Genomic DNA, 14,789 nt, shown 5'->3' on the forward strand with positions numbered 1-14,789 from the left:
ATACAAGAAATATATAAATAGTTGGCTCACAAAGAGGTTATATAATTTGGAATTTGAACACTGGCTGTTTGGCTCTAGAGTCTGTGCTTTTAACCACTACTCTACATCTGCTCTCAGAAAGATGGTTATCTGGGGACAGTAACATGGTACTGGAATGGCTTTGGATGCAGACAGGTTACATTTGAATTACCTCCCAACCATGACTATTTAGTGACGCCTTCCATGGGTCTAAGTGCAAATGTGCTTGGTGTAGCCGTGTGCCCAAGGCAGGCATGATCCTCAGCTTCATGGAGCTCACAGTCCACTTCATCTCCCCAACCACCAGTGTCTTCATCCACAGAGAGGGGACAACAGCCCCACTTTATCCTGTGATGGAGAAAAATGAAATAATGTTAAGAGACTATCGAGCATTTCATTTGTATGCTAAGGGCTTCATCTACTACATCATACTTCATGCTCCCAATGACTTAAATGATATTTTACATATAAGGAAACTGAGGCCACTTGTCTGAGATCACACAGCTACAGAGGCTAGAGCAGACTCTGAACCAGGCCTGTCTGCTGCTAGAAAGCAGGGGAAGAGAGAGCAGAACATGCATGCAGGTGCTGTTTCCAAACAAGGAGAAATCACTTCCCCACGCACGTTTTTCCAGACACGGTGCTAATGAATGGAAAGCAGTTGGCATGACACTTGACACATACTGTGCCTCTTTCTTCCTCCCCTCATCCCCTCTCTCTTTTCCTGCCTTCATTCCTTCCTTCTCATCCTCACTCTTAGGTGCCAGGTAGGGAGACACTGGAACAAGAGAGAGAGTTGGGAAAGGGGCTAGAGACAGCCATGGAGCACTTCACAGTCCTCCCTAAGGAGGCCCTGCAGCCAGTACCTACATTCCAGTAAGTCCCCCTGAAATCAGTTGGGTTTCCCAAATTTTGGTAGTTAAAAAGATCTTGTAATTATATTCATGAATTTTAAGTGGTTTTAATCTCGTTCCTTTTCTAAGTTTTCATTTTTTAATTTGTTTCTTGTCCCTCCCTCTTTTTCTCTTAAATGCACACATCCAGGCCCAGGTTAACAAATGGACTCATACTAATTATTAGGCTGTGATTCCATCAAAGAAGTTGGATGCTGCTTGGATGCAAAGCTCCTGGGGTTTATAACTCATCAGTCTCTTGATGGAAATTTGGCCTGACAATCAGGATCTAATTGTTCTGGATGCTGTATACATGTTGCTCTCGAGAAAAAACAACTTCAGAATCGCTTGCTCTCATTTAGTGATCACTGATGTTATGTCTCCCATTATCATCCACAGGTAAGTTTGAAAAATATCTTAGCAGCTTAGAATGAGAAAGGCTTACATATAGGATGAAAAGGGAGCTCTTAGGGCCAAGAAATTATCTTTCATTGACCCCAATTGACTATTTCAAAAGAATTCTGGGAACTGAATCAGTTACCACAGAAAGGAAGTACAGACCTGGAGAGTCTAAGACTTGGAATTATGCACACTATTGGTAGACACTAAACGAGCATCGTACTTATAATATAGAACTATTACTGAATCCTTGCAGGTAGTATTAGCCCTATTTTACAGATGAGAGAAATGAAGCCCAGAAAGATTAAAGTGACTTGCTTAAGACCTTGCATCCAGGAGGTGGGATTCAGGCTAAGGTCTGGGTGACTGCTATGCCACCACAATGTATGTAGAGGATAAGAATATGGCAACAGTTGGTCTAGACAATTCATTTGCATTGGAGTAAAAGGGAAGGTCTGGTGAATGACATAGTTGTAGTAGATGGATGGGTAGGGAATGACGATGGGAGATTTAAAAGCTGGTGTCCCAGGTAAAGAGTATTAGGAAGCTTTGGCTGTATTATCAGGGCAGGAGAGTGGTGGAGAGGTCTGATAAGAGCAAGGTAGGGTGTTGGGGTCCTCAGCAGGCCATGGAGACCAAAGAGAATAACCCTGGAATAGAGATTATGCAAGCGAGAAATGATTGACTCGGTCTTGGGCAGAAGACTAGTTGGTGGCCCAATAAGCAATAAGGCCACCAGTGGCTATAGAGGATTCAAAGAAATAAAAGACCCATGTTTCTGGACTTAAGGAACTTACAATGGGATTTGGGAAAAGTACAGGTGCACTGGAAAAGATAGCAATGTAAGGCCAGGTGGGAGAAGTGTCGGATGACTAGTAAATAAGTAAACACAGTGTGCTCCTTCCCTCTACCCCACTGTTCCAAGGGTAGGGACCAGCATCTTAATGGGGATCCTAGACCTTCATGATCTGTCTCTTTGCCTCCTATCTGGGTTCCCTCCTACACTTTTCTCTCCCTCCCTCCTGCAGCCAAAGTGAAGCCTCTCAGTCTGTTGTGCTGTTTCTCACTTGCAGAACTTGGTGCATGCCAGTTTCCCTTCTTATTTCCAGGAAGCCTTCCCTGCCCTCCACTCTGTCAGATGGGACAGATGCCATGACCATGGGCGTTTTGTCCATTACAGCAATCTTTGCTACCAAGTATAATGTAAACCCTGTAAGGGCTGGGACTAGGTTTATTTTGTTCACTGTCATATTCGCACACCCAGCAGAGCAACTGGCACAGAATTGGTGCTTGTTTTAGTTTGCTATGACCAATACCACACACTGGGTGGCTTAAACAACAGGAATTTATTGACTCACAGTTTGGAAGCTACAAGTCCAAAATGAAGGATTCTGTAGGTCATACCTTTTCCCGGAGTCTGGAGTATTCTGGTGCTGGCTTGCCAGCAATCTTTGGGGTTCCTTGGCATCTTTGCATCTTTGCTTCTGTCACAAGGTGATCTCTCTCTCCTCTGGTGTCTACTTCTGTGTTCTATTTCCTTTGCTTATAAGGACTTCAGCCATATCAGTTAAGGCCCACCCTCATTCAGTTTGGGCACATCTTAACTAAAAACATCCTCAAAGTTCCTATTTACAGATGAGTTCACATACCTGCCTCACCTTAACTAATAACATCTTCAGAGATCCTATTTACAAATGGGTGGGTTCACACTGTCGGACTGGAGGTTAGGGATCTGAATCACTCCACTAACACAGATTTGGTTACTTCTGAACCGGCCAAAGGAGACAGGAGGGGTTAAAATAACCCTCTGCTCTTCACAGTAATTCTGTTCCTGGCTGCTACAGAAACAGACATCCCCACAAATGGACTCAGCCTGCCTCCAGACCTAATACTTCACTGCTCACTTGGAATCATAGTACGAAAACGTTTGCCCATGGAGCCCACATACATTGTACTCCTTAACAATTCGTGCTGCTTGACTACTTTGTGAGATTGAACTACCAGAGCCTACGGAGCTGCCCCTGGGTGCCAGGCACTGAGCTAGTCTAGCACACACAGTTGGCACCCCACCCATGTCCCTTGGAGCTCGCCTCTATGTTCTGAAAGTTGCTTACTGCAAGCACCTACAAATCTGGTCATAAGAGCACACATGGCTTGTGAGGAGAACAGCCAGAAATGCTGGAGAGTTCAGGCTTCCGGAAACAGCCCTCAACCAACAACAGATGAGGAGTTGGTGGATAACCGCCCCAGTTTCTTACCCCACAGTGGGACAAATCTGGGGCATGTTCTACACTACCTCCCAGAGTTCTCCAGATAGGCTGGTCACTTACTTGACAACACGCTCCTTATTAGCTCCCTTCTCTTCCCTGTCCCCCACCCTCACCCCCACCTCCCAATTAAATACTTGTACTTGAATGCTTGTTTTAGGGCCTGCTTCCGGTGAAATCCAAACTAAGACAGCTAGGCCCTGGACATAAAGAGACAATTAAGATAGTCCTTGCCTTCAAGATGTTCAAAATCTAGAGGATGAGAAAGGCAAAGCAAATGAAAGTGTGGACAATTCTATAATAAAGATATGCATGACGATTTATGGAATACAGAGAAGACTCCCAGAAGACTCATGGCAGGGAGGAGAGAGGGGTTATAGGTGGGTGGTATGGAGCAATCAGAGAGCGTTTCCAGGAGGAGGTTAGGCTCTAGGTGCAAAATACAGATGTGTTAATTGTTTGCTTCAGTGATAAGCATCATGATATAAATTAGTTTAATATTTACATCCATAGAATAAATGATCCATAATATGACTCTTGTGTATCTATACATTTCCAGAGATTCTGAACAATGAATTTGTCATTGTCAGGTTTTTAGATCCCCTAATGGTTTGTATTCTGAGAACATTCTTCTTTAATGTATGTTGTACATGCAAGTCTCCCCACACACAGTCTGGGCCTGTAGTCAGGATATGTGAGATCACTGACAGCGGTACTCTGAAAGCCCTTTGTAGGTGGACCTTTCCCCAAGCATTGTCAGTATTTATTTATATGTTACTCTCCAAGCCCCACTGTGCTCCCATTGTTTTCCTTTGCTGGCATAAAAACAATTTGCTTTTGTATGCTTACCTGTGCTAACTTTTTTAAGATGTGCCACTAGACTCCAAGATCAACCAGGGCAGGGAACTTTCTGCTTTGTTCACCCTGGTATATCCAGTACAGCTAAGTGCCTGGCATTTAATGGGTGTCAGTAAATGTGTTGAATGAATGGATGAATGAATGAATGAGTGAATGGATTGTTGAATGATTAAGTGACTAAGAGGTCCTTGTAGAGAAAGGCCTCGCTTTATGAATCATTGTGTCACTGTTTCACAGTACATGGCCTGGCACTTGGTATATACCCAATAGAAGTTTATCAAATAAAATACAAATAAAACAAAAACCCTTTGTTAAAGAATATTCCATGTTAGTGACAGAGGGAATTGGGGACAGAATGTTTAGTACACTTTAAAGTTTTCTTCTCTTCTTGGTTGCCACTTTTCCTCATATAGAAAATCATTTCCATAATTATAGGTGGTCATTACAGAGCTTCTATGGCAGTCTCCCCTTCTACTTCTTCGGCTGTCTCGGGGCAGATTCCAGAAGCTCTTTGAGCTACATCACTAGAGCCTCAGAAAAGGATTGGGACTAGAAGCCAAGTTGATGTTGAGTAAAGCAGCCACTGCCAGTGTAATTACCCAAATGAGAGCCTGGCTAGACTGCCAAGGGTGAGCCTCTTGATGCCTCTCACAAGTCCAGTTTTGACAGGTGGTCAGGTTACTTTCAAAAAGAAGATAATCTTTCTTCAAAGGGTGAGCTGCTAAATGTCCAAAAGAGAAGCCACATAAAGCAAGTTCCCAGAACTCTTGGAAGCAGCATACACTGCAGCCACCCCGGCTCTAAACTGGGTTCTCTCTTGGCAGACTCCCATTAGAGTAGAACCTTTTTGAGATGTTTTGATTTCCCGTAAGAATCTCTGGGCTGCTGTAAGATCACAAACCTTGGGCATGAGCTGGAAGATCATTTAGTTTAAACCCTACCTGCCAGCTGATCCTTAAGTAAACTCTCTAAGAACAGTCATGGTTTTTGACATTTGGTTTTAAGCCTATCCTGATAGTGAAATAATAATGATAACCCCAATAATAAAAATAATCACTATTTATTGAGGACAAAGTGCATTATCTCATTTAATCCACAAAGCATCTCCATGATGTGCATACTATTATTATTCCCATTTTACAGGTGAGTACACTGAAGCTGAAAGAGATTAAGTAACTTGTACAAGGCCACATGGCTAGTAAGTGGTGGGGCCAGGATTTAAAACCAGACATTCAATTCCAGAGCCCTCTGCCATTGAGGCCACAAACAGGATATGAAAGGACAAAATCCTAGGGAAGATTAGAAAGCCATACTCTTTTGCAATTTGAGTTTCCAAAGGACCTAGCTTCACACAGGTCCTCTTTGCTAACAGATTCAGGATGGAAACAAAGGCCACACCACTGAAAAGGCGGATGAGCAAGTACAATTCTTACTGCTTATATACTTGTAAGCAAATCCAATAATGTATTTCATAACCCAGTGGTGGATAAATGCAACACCCTGGCAGAACAGAAACTGGAAGTACAGTCTCTTAACCCCCTTATAGCTGGTCACTCTTGGATCAGAATCTGATAAACCTCTTGTTATTTTCTTGTATTAGTCATGTTAGGCTAGATTGTGCTGCAGTAACAAACAAACCCCAAATCTCAGTGACATAAAACAATCAAGATTCATTTCTTTCTCGTGCTGCCAGTACTTCATGTGTCTTCTGTTCCTGATTGTCTCAGAGGCAGACTGATGGAGACTCCCTCACCTGGAATGTTAATCGTCATTAGGTGTAAGGGAAAGGAACTTAGCAAATCATTCACTGGCTCTTTAAGGCTCCTGCCTGTAAGTATCACTTGTCACTTTTGCTCACAATTCATTTTTTAAAGCAAATCAGATGGCCCCAGCTAACTTTAAGGCAGTGGGGAATTTGTCTGGTGTCTTAGTTTTCCAGGGCTGCTATGATAAACACTACACAGTGGGTTGGCTTAAACAACAGGAATTTATTGTCTCAAGGTTTTGGAGGCTGTAAATTCAACATCAGGGTATTGACAGGCTTGCCTTCTCCCAGAGTTTGTAGGGTTTTGGCAATCTTCCATCACATGGAGATCACTCTCCTCTGATTTCTGCTGACTTCTGGCTTCTGTTGACTGACTGTGTCCAAATTTCTTTTGCTTATAAGGACTCCAGTAATATGGATTAAGACCCACCCTGATTCAATTTGGCCTCTTCTAAAGAGAATCTTTGAAGATCCTATTCATAAATGGGTTCACATCCACACCCTGACTCACCTTGACATATTCAAAGATACTATTTACAAATGGGTTCACACCCACAGAAACACAGATTAAGATTTGAGTATGTCTTTTGTGGGGTACATGATTCAATCCCCAACACCTAAAATGAGGAAAAACTGAAATATGGGTAAACTTCCATATCAAATCCTCACTCATATGCATACATGCATAACTAATAACAGACAAAAATGTGTAGTTAATGAAATAAATCATGATTATTTCAAGCAGGCACTCACCTAATCCATCAAAATATTTACTTTGGCCATTGTCTGTCTACTTGTCAGTCTCTCTCACATAGCCAGGAGCTTTTGATAGCAGGGAGGGGTGTTATTTGTCTTTGATAACTCAGTGCCTGGAGCAGTGCTAGGAGGATAGTAGGCTTTAGTGTTTACTGAATGAATGAATGAATGAATGGGTGAATGAAAGCCTCCAATCGATGATCATCTTCCTTTAGTGTCCACTCTGGACCTGCTCTTGAATGCATGATGCTTTTTCCCTTCTTCGCCTCCCCATTGGTGAGGCTCTCTCTTGCACTTTTTCTCCATTTGTGAGGCCCACTTATCCTTCAAGTCTGAGCTAGCGCATCCCTGCCTTCAGAAAACCCTTTCTGATCTACACACCCTCTTATACCCTCCCAAACCTGAACTAGTCACTTCCTCTTACCTTCTCCTGGACCAGTTGTTACATTCCTCAGTAAATGTGCTGATCACATAAAATCATAATTTTTTACACACTAGACCATCTCTCGCACTGGTCAGCAAATCCCTACAGAGAAGGAACCAGTAGGTGTGAGCTTCCTAGCACCAACCACGGGATCTGACATATGGTAGGTGCTTAAAATGTGTTTGTCAAATAAATAAGTAGATTAGGGCATCTTCTAGATTATAGCCGTTTTTGACATGTTAGTCTTCTGTGTGTGTGTGTGTGTAACTCCTATATTTAATATGCAATTTCCCCATAAGACCGAGGCTGTCTGTAACAGCAGGAGGATCGTCATAGCTTGGCAACTCAAAACATTCATGCTTGCCATTAAAACACAGTCACGCTCATGACAACATGGAAGCCAGTCTTGTTGATCTTGTCTCATCTTTGATTTCTTCTCAGTAAGATGCCCCTATGGCATCTGCAGGCTTGCTGCGGACTCTTCAGAATCTGAGCAGTCCTCCAGGTTGATAGGGAACACCCCTGCTCACCACTGTCTCCCCCAAACCCAGCACAGACATGGCACACAGTAAGCACTTAAGCACTCAAGATTTGTTGAATGACTGAATTAATCCACTAAGATCCTAGAAAGACCTGTCTCAGAGCATCATTTAAAGAGATTCTAGGACTGAAGAAGAAAAGATCATGATGCCATGGAAGCCTCAACTTAGGAGATACTCACATCACATGTACTTGGCCTCCTTCCAATCTGTCTTGGTGCAAAATCTTTGAGGAGATGTGGCTGCTTTTCCTACTTATGAAGGTCTCTGGGAGTGAACGGTCCATAACATTGTAGCCTGCAGTAGCATCACTGGTACGAGCATGGGCTTTGGGGTGACAGAGACCAGACTTTGAATCTCTCTCTTATTAGCTGTGTGTTCATGAGTGGGACACTTCAACTTGCTGAACCTCAATTTCCTCATTTGAAGAGTGAGACAATAATGATGCTACTTCGCTGTTGTTATAGGAATGAAATAAGATAATGTAAACTCAGAGTAGGTACTCTGTAAAAAAAAACAACTATTCTTATTAGTTAATTGCTCTAACTTTGGGTAAGACCAATATAAAATATTCATTCCTTTATTCAGTGTTCATCCCATTACTATTTATTGAGGGTCTGCTCTAAGCCAGAAAAACATTCTAGGGGAAAATATTGGTTTGTAAAAATAGCAAAGACTGGGAGCCTCTTTAGTCAGCATAGCTTGGCAACTCAAAACATCCCTGCTCTACTTCCCAATATCTGCCTAAGCTCCTCCTAATACACTGAAAACTCCTTCCTTTTTGGCTACCATGTAAATATTCCCCCATCTCTCAGCATCAGCTCTCCTCTCTGTCATCTTTTCCTTTTTGCCCAGTTACTCCATCCATCCATCCATCATCTTACTCATTCATTCACTCATCAAACTCTTGTTGAGAACCTTTAATATACCAGGAAATGTGCTAGGTGCTGGAATACACAGTCAATAAGACTGGTCCTTGCCCTCAAAGGGCGCACAGACTAGGAAGGGCAAGAGATAAAGAGACTATTACAATATAGTATAAAGAAGGCTGTGAGGCGGCTAAGTGGAGGGTGCAATGGGAATGCAGAAGAATGTCATCTAATCAAGGTCCAGGAAGGGAAGGTGGGGAAGGTAACAGACAGTTTATCTAAGCAGGTGAGCCTAAGTAAACTGGGTCTTAAAGGATGAATATGGGTTCAGCAGGCAAAGCAGGAGGTGGAGAAAAGGTGTTCTGGGTAGAGGGAAGGGCATGAATGAAGACCCAAAGATGACAAGTGTGTTATTTTCAGTTGACCTATGAAATCTCTGATATTCAGTTGTTTCTGGACTAATAGTTGTGTGTGGTGTGACCTAACAGTTCAGTCTCTGGAATGTATGTAGGTACAGTGTGTGGTATGCACATGTGTGCACGTGTATGCAAATGGCCATATGTGGGTGATGGGGGAGGGAGGAGGAAATAAACTAGGCCATCAAGGCAGCCAGTGCATTTATCCTGAAGGCAGTGGGAGCCAAAGTAGGCTTTTGAGCAGGAGAGTGAGTGGTGAATTGCACTACTTTCCGTTGATGACTCTGGCTGCAGTGCAGAGAAACTCCCTCATGCCCTTGGCACCTCACCATGTCCCTAGGAGGGTTCTAGTTTCTGTAGGCTGAGCCCCATGGGGCTGCTGGTATGACCTCTGCCTCAGTGCCCACAGAGGCCTCTCTATCCCTGATTCCTGTCCCTCCACCTGCCTGTCCCCCAACGGAGGCAAAAGTTCTCTGCGTCCAACTGGTGAGTTGTCTCTGAATTGTCCACATAAATGGATCAGTCTCCACGGCTGAGGGCCTAAAGGAAATTCTCATTTGGAGTTCCTAAGCAGAGGAAATGCACATATCTTGGAATTTTGGTTGTTCTGAGAATGTAATCCTCATCCTTTGTGAAAGGGTTGATGCAATACTTCGCAAATGTTGGTAAAATGTTTGCTGAGTCTCTGTTGTTGCAAAGAGCAGAAGATTTATTCCCTCCAAGATCTAATTCCAATGTCCTTCTGCCATAAAGCTTCCCCTAATGCCTGAATTAACCCCTTTCTCTTTTGTGCCACCACAGCACCTGGTGTTGGCCTCTTTCATGCTCTGTATTGTAATTACTTGTCTACGTAAATGTACCCCCTATTTAACTTTGAGCTCTTCTGAGGGCAAGGGCTGGGCTTTTCCTCTTTGCATCTGGCACAGCGTTGGTGCCTAATTCTTTATCAAAGGAATGCAGGTATGGCTGTGGAGATCATGAGGCCTTACTTTTGTCTAGAAAACCTCGTTGACAGAGCAAATCCCTAGCATAGTAGAAGCTCAATAAATACTGGTGGGATGGAATGAAATCATGGTATGTTAGATAGAAACGTTTGCAGGTGTACAAGTACTATATGGAAAGCAGGAGTCAGGGAAGGAGGCCGGGCAGCCATCGCAAAGGCTTTTCCTATCTGCCTGTGCAAACCCTCTCTAATTACCTCGCCTCCACCAGCAGGCCCTTGGCAAAGGCAGCAGGCGGTTTGGTCTGCACGGTCCTGGCAGTCGCAGTATGGAGGGTGAACCCGATGGCCTCTTCAGTCTATTTAGCAGGCTCTGAAATGTGTAAGTACATTATCTGCAAGGCTGGTAAAGAGCGCTTGGGGAGGATTTGTGGGTCTGTGGGAAGGACAAAGAAAAATGTTTTCTAATAAATTATTCACCATCTCACAATCCCTTTTGGGCAGATTGTTGCTCCGTTTGCCCCGCGCTCCTCGGCGCCTCTTCCCCCCACATTCAGATGCTCAGAGTTTCTCACCTCCAGAGAGCAGCAGAGATCTCGGGCAGGCTGCTGCGGCTAATGGTGGCAATTAATAACTTGTCATAATCCCGAGGATGAAAGGAGAGGCGCCCCATCAGCAGGCGGGTCATGGCGCTGTTCGGAAGCAAATGAGGTGCAGGTGTGGCCTCCGCTAAGCACTGCTCTGGACACCCTGCGCGGCGCGGTGCCAAGCTCAGACCGGCTCCCCCGCGGCGCGGGACTATCGCCCGCCCCGCCCGACTCCCTTACCCCCACCTTGTTCACCCGGCTGGAGAGAAATCCCCGCAACGTACCAATAAATCAGAGCACACAGCACAGAACCTTCCAAACACTTAACTGCACTCTGGGAACACTTAACTCTGACGGGCCCCACTCACCTGTTTTTGTTTTCTGTTTTTTGTTTTTTTTTTTTTCTTTTCCCCCCAAGACTTGTTACGAATTGCACACCTCAAACCCTTCCCTGCACGCAGCTTGTCCCCCCACCCGCTTCCCCGGGGTTATTATCCACCATCCCGGGTACTCCAAGCACGGCAAGCTTTTAAAAGGTAACCGGGTAAATAAACAGCCGCGTGCTGCGCCTGATCTGGTTTGCTCCCAGTTCCCTCGTGGAGCTGGAGGACACGAAATCCTTGTTAGGATTTTGCCAAACAGCAAAACACAGAATCACTTATTTCCCGACAGCTCCAGCCCGGTTGCCTTTTCTCTTGTTTCCATTCCTGTGGGTCAGTTCTGCTTGAAATGAACCAAGTTTACAAATCTCTTCTGGTTTGTACACTCCTATTATGCATACGAGGTGATGCATTTGTAACTGTCACACAAGTCAGGGTGATACAGCACTCTCATCTGACCCTATTCATATAAATGGGTGCGTCTTGATGACATTGATTCATGTTATAAGTTATATCCATGCATTATAATCTTTATGTGTCACCCTACTGGTTATTTCTACTACAATGCTGAGGGGATGGGGGGCGGTGGGGGAATCCAGCAAATGATGGTGAGGAGGATTTGAGAGTGCTTTGAGCAACATCAAGTCCATATAAACTCCACAGCTTCCTAGAGAAGTTTATTATTTGTCCCTATCTTTAAAGAAGGAAATTTACATGCAGAATGGTGCTGGGCTAGGTGTCTTTTGCTGTAAATATCCTACTGACTAACTTATTAATATTTGGAGAATGTGTGCTTCAAATGCATATTGCACCAAACTAAAGGGGTAAGTAAACATGATTATGCATGCATGTAAGTCTTTATCAAGGTGGGGTTAATAATGTTTTAAAGCAGAACTATTTCTCATGAAGATAGCTGCTCTTAATAGCCTCTGTCTCTTTATTGTGCTTTTTACTGAAACATAAATCACTAATATATTTCCAGCGGCAAAGTACTCTCTTTTTCCATTGTATTCACAGATTTAGTGGCATTTCAAATAGATAAACACAAGCAACATCTATCAACACTACAAAAAGGGCGCCTTAATCAAAGCTCTGGGTCCCGGGTCTCAGCATCTCCATTTACCTTGAGATAAATCCATTGGTGTGACCACCACTGCACGGGGTGACAAATCACCCCAGCCTGCCGAGCAGCGCAAGGGCTTATTGGCCTTCCTTTAAGTGGTCTTACCCTTCAATGAAAAGGATGGGGCTTGTCAAGCAGGACCAGATTAAAGTTAGACAAAAAGAAATGATCTGTTATTAGAAAACTCCAATTGAGAATCACAAAACAGGAAAGAAATACGAATAAAAATTTCCAAGGGGAAGACCATCTGATCCCAACAGAAATTAACTCCCATTATGGGATGAGGTAATAGATGGCCTGCAGTTGGAGCTGATGAGGATTTCAGATTAAGGAGGAGTGAAGCAGGGCTGGGGGTGCCAACAGCTGCTCTGGGCGTTCAAGGGCAAAGTTCAGAAATGGCTGGGGCTCCTGGCTTCCTGGTCTGGGAGGTGGCGTTCAGGTATGGCATGGAAATTACAAGCTCTTGGAAGTGAGAGCTCACTCCTGACTGCCCTGGTACACTTCGCAGAATGTTCACATTGGCAGGAGCCTCAGAGGGCAGGTCAATTCCCCATATTTGAGAGAAAGGGAAACTGAAGACCAAACGGGGAGAGTGACTTGTCCAAAGCAAGCTCATGGTAGGGCGGAAGCTAGAATTGAGATGGCCTGTCCACTTCTCATTCCTTGTGAGCCCATTATGCAACTCAGTCATGGGAGATGACCTTTTTCTGTCTCTGGATTTAAGGATTTTGATGGTCTTCCCAGCTAACTGGAAAGAGGGGGACAGAATGAGGGCCCATGGCTAGTGAGCCTTCTTAGTGCAGTCTTGAATTAAAGCCTGTTGCTTCTACAAAACAACAGTAGCTAATGCCTTCAGGTTCTTAGGACGTGCCAGGCACTGGCTATGCACTATCTCATTTATTCCACAGATAGCTACCCTCATCATTATCCTCGTTTTATAGATGAGGAAACTGAGACTTAAAGAACTTAAGCAACTTGCCCAAAGTTGAATAACCAATCAATGGAGTGGGTGGTTGGTGGGGGGCGAGGGAGCAGGTTTGAACCCAAGCAGTCTGCCTTGAGAGTTAAAGTTCATAACCACTATGCTGTGTCTCTAAGGTAAAGATTTGTTTGTTTTCTGGTGAGAAACTTTGTGCAGACATATAAGATTTAATAAGCAAAATGTATGTGATAACATATATACAAAAGGATAAAAACTTGGATGCTAAGGAAACAGCATGATATTTCACTGATTAGATCCTTGATATAAATAAATAATATGCCTTCTGGTTTTTCCCCAGAACTTTGGATTCTCCCCCAAGAAAAAGAGTACAAAATCAGGCTACCAAGAGTTAGATGGCCAGTGTCATGATTTAAAAAGAAAAAAAATCTATTGTCTATAGGAAGATACATAGCATAAATATTCATATAGAAGGCAGTTCAGCACAGTTCAGAGTGTGTTTGGAGGCTTATGGTCCTGGGTTCAAATCTTAACTCTGCCATTTCTAGAGCAAGTGATTTCCTTCCTTTCCCATTTTAGCTCCTGTATCTAAATCTTAAGCAAGTTACATAACTGTTCTGTGCCTCCATTTCCTCATTTGTTAAACAGGAATAATAACTTCCACCCTACTGGGTGGTTATGAGAATTAAATGAGTTCATGGATGTCAAGAGCTCAGCACAATTCTTGAGGAAGAGTAAGCATTTGATAACTGGATATGCTCTTAGTCTACAGAAGAGCTAAGATGAACCCCCTGAAACAGCCCTGGCTTGTTCATTAAGCAGCATCATGCGCCTCTCAGTGAAAATGCTGACCTCAGAGATGTGGCATGGACTGTGGCTTTGTCTATATTATGCCCGAGATCAGTGAAAGCACAAAAATGCAATTAAACTTCTGGGTGTTCAGCCTCCACACAGATAAACATTTAGATATTTGGAAAGTCCAAGCTTTTCACTGCACTATTTCAGGCCTTATGTTGGGTGGTTATGGGCAGGGATTTCTCAATTATGAAAGAAGGCAAGACAGCTAGGTCACTAGGGAGAAAGAAATGGTAGAGATACAGTTAAGCAAATAAACAGGGAATCCCAGTCCCCATATTTGAGAAAGCCAGATCAATGTTTGCCCGTCCGGTGGGTTAATAGGTCCATTGGATCTGGTGGTGCAGTGAGCTGCAAGTATCGACCAAGTCCATTGTATTTCCCCAGGGCTAAATCTGGGAAGAGTTTAAAGGTATCAAGTTGGTCATTGCTCTATTTGATTTGTAAATATATCCTATTTATGATAGCCTTAATAAAGGCTGTTGTGACGAGCTTGTTTTCTCTAATTATTTACACAAAGACTCAGGCTGGATAAGGGAATGCTTGGCATTCACTCTAACCTCAGAAATTTGTAGCTAATAATATCAGGGAAGTACTATATGCCATTTACTAGTGCCTCCATTTATCAGTACAACAGAAAGCACACATTCTCCATGCTTAACTGTGTAACTCAATCCATTTTAAAAGGAAAACTAAAATAAAATATCTATATCAAATATTTCTAAAATGGCCCAAGCATGTACTATGTTTCATTTTTGTT

The 14,789-nt window shown here is 43.5% G+C and overlaps 1 long non-coding RNA gene across 1 annotated transcript; it reads right to left on the bottom strand.

The window, feature by feature from the left end:
• Positions 1-235: 235 nt before the first annotated feature.
• On the bottom strand, positions 236-10,782 carry LOC119521066. The gene is made up of 3 exons (XR_005214294.1): positions 10,720-10,782; positions 10,403-10,517; positions 236-366 (listed from the first exon to the last, which is right to left on the bottom strand). It is a non-coding gene; the product is annotated as an uncharacterized LOC119521066 (long non-coding RNA).
• Between the last annotated feature and the right edge of the window lie 4,007 nt (positions 10,783-14,789).

The sequence above is a fragment of the Choloepus didactylus genome, chromosome 2, assembly GCF_015220235.1.
Source record: "Choloepus didactylus isolate mChoDid1 chromosome 2, mChoDid1.pri, whole genome shotgun sequence".
Classification (NCBI taxonomy): domain Eukaryota; kingdom Metazoa; phylum Chordata; class Mammalia; order Pilosa; family Megalonychidae; genus Choloepus; species Choloepus didactylus.